This window comes from Pongo pygmaeus, chromosome X (assembly GCF_028885625.2).
Source record: "Pongo pygmaeus isolate AG05252 chromosome X, NHGRI_mPonPyg2-v2.0_pri, whole genome shotgun sequence".
NCBI lineage: Eukaryota > Metazoa > Chordata > Mammalia > Primates > Hominidae > Pongo > Pongo pygmaeus.
In genome coordinates, this window is record NC_072396.2 from 51,440,423 (window position 1) to 51,449,433 (window position 9,011).

Below are 9,011 nucleotides of genomic sequence, written 5' to 3' on the forward strand. Positions count from 1 at the left end.
AGTTGGCAAGTCTGTATCACTAAGTGTAGGTAGTATTAGGAAGCCTATTATAGCAGACTTTCTATTCCCTATCTTCCAATACAGACTTTAACAGTGATAAACTGATATTTTTAATCTCTGTTTATTTCCTTCCTGTGTCTATCAGTTGGTTCTGAACTTGGGAATGAATGAGAGGTGTGCTACTATTCACTACTGTTCCAAAATGTATTTATTCAACCCATTTTCTAACCAGCCTGTGTCCTTATGTCCACTTATCTATTCCATATTGTCTCCTGAGTGTCTATGTGAGCCTGTCTTTGAATGTACCTCTGATTGCCTAGATACCTATAACAGGAAGTGTGTGTGGGGGTATTAGGCCAAAGCTCTATGTGGTCCTAAGGAAAATGATCTGCATGTGCATGGGTGAAAGAAGGAGAGAGAATGAAGATGTGTTCCTTGAATTTGGCTCTGAGGGCTACCTTCACATAACTATCATAATGCTTTTTGTCCTTCTTTACTAAAAGCAGGCTCTACCAGAAAAGAATGCTTAAGCCCATTTCTTTGCCTATTGTTTCATTCTGGGGCCACGGACCTTCCTCTTCTCATCTCTGTGCTAGCAGTGTCAGAAGAGGAAGAGCAGTCACTATTTCAGAAGGCTTTTCTGTGCTGGCTCAAAGATTGAAGATTGTTTACAGACTAAGGAAGTTCTCATTTTTCACAGGCAGATTATAATACTAGAGAAATCTAACCTGTGTTTTGTGATTGTGGTCTAGCATTCTGTGGCCCATACTTCTAACATACTTGATAAATGATGTCAAGTCATCTTTCTTAATTTCATCACACACTTGGGAAAAATAAGGTAAGAGTCAGAATTATAGTCACCCTTTTACAGATGAAACCAAAGGTAGAATAGTTTCATTGCTTAACTAATCATTCTTCCTACACTTCCTTGGAATTTCAGGTGTTGGTGGGCCGACTATCCCTGGGCCAGTTGCTTAACAGGCAAAAGGGGAACCAGACCATGTTTTAATGAAACAGATTTTGTCAGAAATAATATCAAAAGGTGTTCATTTTTAGTCTCATCGGTTGAATCTCTTGGAGTATTCCACTTGGGTTTCTAGGGCCTCTGTTTCTCTCCTTCCCCATTTACCCTACGCTGCCCAACAATTACCCTGACACTTCTGGATGTCTCTCACAGGGGAGAGAATCTGGGTCAATAATCATAGGCAGTGGAGAGGGGAAAAAAGTTGAATGTTCTAGGTATTATTCATATGTAGATTACATGAAAATAGTAGCAAGTTTCTCCTTCCCATTTATCTATACATCTAAGGGTGTGCAGGTATGTAAGGGATGGGCAGGTGCAGCAAAGGAGAATTCTAAGTAGACCGTCCTACTAAAGAGTGTGTCTGATTCCTGGGAAATTTTGCCTAGGGCTAGGGAAAGATTTATAGTCAAGGTCTGTTTATTTTGAGTTAAAGTTAGTATAACATTAGTATAAAATATTATAGCTTAGACATTATTTGAAGTAAATAAATTCTTATAAGTATATACTTCTGGAGAAATATGGAGTTTATGTTTCTCCTTGGGTAACTTTATAAAAAAATCTTTCTATTTTTGAAGTATCTCTTCTGGGTGATCTGGTTCTTTTATGCATTCAGAAAAAAATGCCAGTTTTCTTACGGAATCTCAGGATCTTGGCTTGGTATTAGATTTGAGACTGTAGATTCAAAGCCTCTTCATCCTTCTTGAGTTCATAAATCTAGACAGCACTCATGTGTGTGTGTGTGTGTGTGTGTGTGTGTATGTGTGTAAAAGGCTGCCATCTGTGGTGGTTGGTGCCCTCAGAGAAGGCTTGTTGAAGCAGGAGTTGGTTGATTTGTGTCCTAAGCTCACAGTAGTGTCAGCTCAATTGGAAACTCTCCATTTGCCCTTGGGGAAGTCACTCACTTGGTACAAGTTTAGCTGGGCTGTGATGCATGTTTGCCATTGCTGTAGAGAAGTTTCAGCCAGCAATTGACTCCTTCCTCATAGTAAGGATGTAAAAATCAGATGAACTGCTCAGATCCAATATGTGGGCTGAAAGATGGCCTCTTATGGGTACCCAGTTCAGACAGGGGCTACCCCTTGCTTTGAGCTGTGTGTTAGCCAATTTATTCTATTTCTCAAATACTGTTTTCTGTGAGCCATTACTCCTTGGTAATTCATAAAGTAAATTTTCAGTACATGTTAAGCTCTGACCTCAATTCATCCAACCATGGAAAGAAAAAAGTCACACATGCATATACACAAAAACCCCAGCTTTAACTTTTTCCCTTTCCAAAGTTGCTCCTCATTTTGCCCTCCTATAGTGACAGAGAAAGTACACCAATTCATTGGGCATTTGAGCAAGATAAAGCCCTCACTACAGTTTTGGTGAAGCTCTTGAGAAACACACCGTTGGCAGTCAAAAGAACTATTTGTGGTGTCAGGGATACACACACAAACATATGCACATATTCAACAAGTCATGGGAGGTGAGACATGGGTGATGTGCAGTTGAGGCAGACAGATAGAAAATGGGATGGGAAGCTTGAGAGTTTGGTTTGTTTTACTCCCTTGCCCCGTATTTTCCAGATATACATTAGATAGACAGATAGATTCTTCTTTCCTTTTTGATAATTTATTTTTACTTTAGACTTAGTAGAAATGACCCCATCTATGATATATTAGCTAAAGAGAAAATCATTTTGCTTTGGTTCAGATCCAGAATGACCTAGCCCGAAGAGGAAAAAATGACCAGCTGCCTTTGTCCAGGAGTGTCAGAGGGGCTTCTGAAAAGAATTGCTTTCTCCAAATATTTTCTTTGGGGGAAGTAGTCCCAGCCATGTGTACATATGCCTGGATGTGTGCACATACACCCTTCCACCCATACAGACACATGAACAAACTCATACATAAGACTTTATGTTCAAATTGGGGAAACCTGGCTGAAACCTGGCTTTTTTCTGAGAGTCTGGCAGTTCAACTTACTAAAGAAAGAGGTTCCTAAATTCTGAAACAATTGTCAAGAGTCTCTTTGGAAACACTTCCTTGATGTTCTAATGTATAGGGCATTTTCAGTGTTTTTTTTTTTTTTTCTTTCATTGGTTTAGAGTAAACTTCAGAAACCTGGAAATGATACTTAGCTCTTTCCTTTCTCTCCTCCTATCACCTATGTCCACTCAATCATCAAGCCCTGTCATTTCTGGTCCTAAATTAGTTCTTACATCAATCCACTTCTCTCCATGCCCACTGCCACTCCATCGCCATCTCACACCTAGACCATTGCAATACCTTCCTAACAAGGTTCTCTGATGCCTGCAGTTCTGCCCAGATGCATCTAATCCATTCTCCACATTGCAGTACAGTTGACCTTTAAACAACATGTGTTTGAACTACATGGGTCTACTCTTACATGGATTGTTCTCAACCGAAGGTGGATTGAAAATACAATATTCACTGGATGCAAAATCCACATATACAGAGGCCCAATTTTTCTTATCTATGGGTTCCACAGGGCTGACTGTAGGACCTGAGTATGCACGGATTTTGGTATGGGAGCGTGTCTTGGAACCAATCCGCTGTGTATACTGAGGGACAACTGCACTTTGCAGCCAGGGTGCTCTTTCTGAAGCACAAGCTATGTCACTCCCCTGTCCAATTTTCTTCAATGGTTCCTCATTGCTTACTGAATAAATTCTGAGTTCCTTGATTAAGACTCTTAATACATGGATCCTGCCTACATAATACCCAGCACTCTACCCCCATGCCCCCTCAACTCTTTTCCCTTCCCCATCCACACATGGATCTCTGAAAGTACCAAATTATGCATAGTTTCAAGTACAACCTGTTCTCTTGTAACTCTCAGCCTTTTTATAAGCTATTATCTCTTTCTGGAATACCCTCCACTTCATCCTTGTCCATCTGGTAAACCTCTACTCCTTCTTCAAGTCAGTACAGAATTCACACTTATAGAAGGAAACCTTCCTTGGCACCTTTAATCAGCCTTAGGCTGTTCTTCCTTGATGTTCTTACTACCTCCTTTGTATCTCTCAATTATGGTGCTGCTTATATTTTATTGTACTTGTTTCTTTCCCTGGGCTGGATATTCTGTGAGGGCAGGAACCATGTCTGGATCCTCAATATGTTCCTCAGTACAGGACCTGGACATAGTCGATGTTCAATCATCACTGAATACATGACCTGGGCCTGGAATACCAAAGGCATTTTTTGGTTATATAAGAATAACTTTCTGGCTATTGTGTTGATAGATCTTTTAATCATGGAGTGGAATATGAGGCTTGCCCCACCTAGAATGGCCAGCAAATGGGACACCTCAGAGAGGCTCCTCTAGTGACTTAGAACCCAAAAAAGGACCCTGGGACTAACCCAGCTCCAGGCCTAGAAAACTTTCTACTTTGATGCTGTTTACTGTTACATGCTACTGGAGAACTAATACAAAAATGTAACAATTTGGCTGGATTATAGACAAGGACTATAAGGAATATTAATTGTCATCTTCTTGACATGTTTTCCAGGTGCTCCACAAACTGACCCCTGCCTGGGTTTCCAGCTTTGTCATTCCCTCCTCTGACTCACACTTTACCCTCTGGCCACACCAAACTGCTTACAGCACCTGCTATGTCATGATGTGTCATACCTCTATGTTTTTACCCATGTTGTCTTTCTGCCCAGAGTAGCTTTTCCTTTGCTTAGGTAATTCCTACTAACACTTTAAGACTTAGCTCAGGCCTCACTTCTTCCAGGAAGCCATTTCTAACTAATCAACATGCACACACACACACAGACACTGAGTCTAGATAGATGTCTCTATGAATCAGGACTCTTTTGCTTGCAAGTCACAGAAATACAACACAAATATGCTTAAGCCAAAAGAAGGGGGTTATTGATACTAACAAAAATTCAGGCGTAATTTTAGGCATAGCTAGATCCAGGTGCTCAAATGGTGTCTCAGCAATCTCCTTCTATCTCTTGGCTCTGATTTCTCCTATGTTAACTAAATTCTCAAGCAAATTTTCCCACATGATGGCCAAGATAGCCATCAAGAACTATAGATTTGCATCTTACCATTTAGCAACCCCAGTGGAAACACAGACCCATTTTCTTAAAAGTCCCAGCGAAAGTTCCAGAATTGAGTCCATGTCTGAACCAACCACAATGGCCAATGAAACAGAATCTAGGTGGGTTGAGACCTGATACCAAAAGCAGATATGTTGGGCAGCAAAAGCACTATATGCTCATACTCAGTTTTCCTCTTCTATGCTCCTATGTTCCTCTCCCCCTGCCAGTAACTCTGATTACACTGTATCGTTTTGTGTGTGTGTGTGTGTGTGTGTGTGTGTGTGTGTGTGTGTGTGTACCTGTCTCCTCCACTAGACTGTGAGTTCCTATGTTTATTTGCCTCTGTATTGCTAGAGATAACAGTATGGGGGCTTGGCTTCTAGTAGGTGCTCTCAATCAATGAAAGATGAATGAATGGCTCTGCCGTGCATTTTTAACAGATGATTAAATTACAGAAAGCGATACTGAAAGCCAAGTCCAGGCAAACAGTTTAATTTGATACTTAGATAAATTAATAACATGACTCTAATTTATTTGGTTATATGCATAATTATTACTGGGTTGCATGGTAAAGAGGCATAAATAGTAAACGGTTCATTTGACGTTCTAAATGTAATAAATGTCTTCTATGTGTCGGGGCTGTACTAGACACTAAGATTAGCCTTTTCCTGTTCATTAGCCCCTTACCATTAATGGAAGTCAGTATAGTATAGTGGTTGTGGCTCTAGGGCCCTGGATTGAACTAACATCTGCATTTACTGTAATAGTTCAGTGACCTTCGGCTGGTTACTTAACCACTGTGCCTAGTTTCCTCTTCTGCCAAATGGGAATAGTACCTACCATAGAAGATTGTTGTGAGGATTAAATGCAGAAATTCATATGAAGCATTGAGAATCATGCCTGGAACATTTTTAAGTGCTTAATAAGTGTTAACTCTTATGGTTAGGTATTAACAGCAGCTCCTCCCTACTTAAATATCACTTTACCTATTACACTTGGCCTGAGGCAAAGCCCTGGGTTAGAGATTTAAAATTGAGCTTAAATATACCTTCTGGGCTTCAATAAAAGAAAATTCAACAGAATGGTAGCTCATCTCTGGCCTGGTGGATTCTATTTTAATATAGAACTTACAATCTTGGATCTCTCAGTGTGAAAAGATTATTTCGCAGTCAGCCAGTTTCCAAGCCTCATGAATCCAGAGAAGGAAGAAGTGGTCTTTTCCCTCAGGGAAGAGTTGGTGATCCACAAAACCTAGGAAAAGACTTTCTTAAATTCTAATATTGCCACTTCATATGGCTTACTATGAGAACTGGAGTACAAACAAACAGCTTGTGTGGCTGACCAGGTTTTGCTAACAACGTATATTGGTTCTAAGTGGAGCCTTTGATGTAATGATGAGAGGATAACATTTGGAGGTCAGTGGACCTATGCAGGAATCCAAGCTCTCCTCTTTACTGGCTGTGGCATCTTAGGTAATAATAATGATTACAGCTTAGTGTGAGTGCTTACTGTGTGCTAGTCACTGTTTAAAGCACTTTTCATGTATTAATTCCTTTAGTTCTTGCAAACAATCTTATAAGGTAAGCTTTTATATTAATCTTCCTTTACCAGTGGAAGAGGTTGAAGGGCAGAGAAATTAAGTAACTTGCCTAAAGTCACATAACTAGTAACATGGGAAGCCAGGTTTCCAACTTGGGCACTCTAGCTCTGGAGCTTTTGCTACCGATTTATGCCTAGTGTTCCATTATTGGAACGCTAAGCATGTGGGAGTTATTTATATCTTACTGCCCAAGGTCATCGCAAAGGTCTGATTGCAAAAATTTAAAAAATTGCAACCTCAGGCATAAATGGGTTAACCACCTCTTCATGTTGTCTGCCAGCTCAACCTCTCTGAGCCTCAGATTGTTCATCTATAAAATCAACTTAATTGTACCAATCTCAGCATTGCTATGAGGATTCAAGATAAGCTCGGGGAAGCATTTAGCACAGTATTGGACACATGGAAAGTGCTCTTTGAATAAGCATTGCTATTATTCTGTTTCTCCATTGTTCCTAGGAGCAGGGGCCTGGACTTCCCTTCCTTATTGCCAGTGCTACTTCTTGATTCTAATTAGTCTGAGTACAAATTATTTTCTGTATGAGGGAGATACTACTAGGTTAATTACAAAACGGAGAGAACTTTGATGCTAAAGATCTTTATTAGTCCATCCTCAAACTGTTATTTTGCCTTCTGTTTCTTGGTTACAGCACTCACCAGGTCCCCCAACACTGGCTGATGTCCGTTCCCACTGTCAACCTAAGCTTTCCCAACTGGGGCTCCTGCCAGGCTGGGTGTACTTCCACCTGCCATCTCATTATGAAAAAGTAGATCTGAAAAGTGCTGAAATGTTAGACTGCTGGGAGACCCCATGGACACAAATTTACCTCAAATGGATTTAAAATTGTAGCCAGTTATTTCATTCCTTAATTGTAGTATTTTCTTTATTGATGCCTTCCTGCTATTTTCAGTATATACCTCATCATAGAAGCAATAAAGATTAAACTGAACTAAAAACATGGAAAGAAAAATGGCTACTAAAAAACCCATTTGCCATGATGAGCCTGCACTCTCACAACTACAATGCAAATAGGTCCGATCCTTTGGGAAACTGGCTTGGTAATTTGCTTCACGAAACATAATTATGTTCCTGCCCTTTAATACTACAATTCCTCTCTGGGGATTCTGTCCTAAGGACAGACTTTAGCAGAAGTAAAACAAAAGCCTATAGACACAAAGATTGTCAATGCAATATTACTTTTGCTAATGAGAAATGGAAAATAATCTAAATGTTGAGCAATTTGATATATATTAGGGCCTATCAGTAAATGAAATATGAATGATAAAAGATTTACTTTAAAATATTAAATGAATACATTACAAAGCAGTTACAACAATGTAAAATTGTATTATATGGATACAACCTGGAAAGGACTGCAGAAAATGAAAATTCTTATGTTAGGACGTGGGTCAAAGTATAGTCTATTCCTCCGCACCCAATGCCTTTGATTATTGATGTCAGAATTAGAAGTTTTAATGTGTGTTTGGGTAAGTGGTGAGGAGTGGGAAGGAGTTGGAGAAGGAATTTCAAATTCCAGCCCTTTTAACTCTATTTCCTGATCAACACCTTAGAAGTAACACCATCTAAGAAATTGACCTAATTTTGTTTTTAAATAAAAAGATATACAGTAGCCATATCCACTCATCCAATCAGACATACATATTCAGTCAGGCTCCCACTTTCCAGTCCTTCCTTTTCTTGTCCCCTTGTGGCATACAGCAGGACATAGGAGCAAACATGCTCATATTTCCATCCCTGAACTGTCACTTTCAGCTGTGTGACCTTAAGCATGTTACTTTAGCTTATCTACACTAAGGCCTAGTTTGTTCATTTGAATAATGGGGCTAATAATGATACTTACATTTTGAGTTGATATGAGAATTAAATAAGTTAATGCATGCAAAATGTTAACATACTATGCTATTATTGACTAAATGTTCATGTCCCCTCAAAATTCATATGTTGAAATCCAAAGCCCAATGTGAGAGTATTAAAAGATGGAGCCTTTGGGGGGTGATTTAGGTCATAAGGAACCCTCATAAATGGAATTAGTGCCCTTATAAACAAGGCTTCAGAGAGCTTTTACCCCTTCTGCCATGTGAGGGCACAACAAAAAGATGACCATCTATGAACTAGAAAGCTGGCCCTTACCAGATATGAACCTGCCATCAGCTTGATCTTGGACTTCCCTGCCTCCAGAACTGTGAGAAATAAATTTCTGGGTTTTGTTTATTTGTTTGTTTGTTTCATTTTTGGGACATAGTCTCGCTGTGTCTCCTAGGCTGGAGTACAGTGGTGTGATCATGGCTCGTTGCATCCCCAACCTTCTGGGCT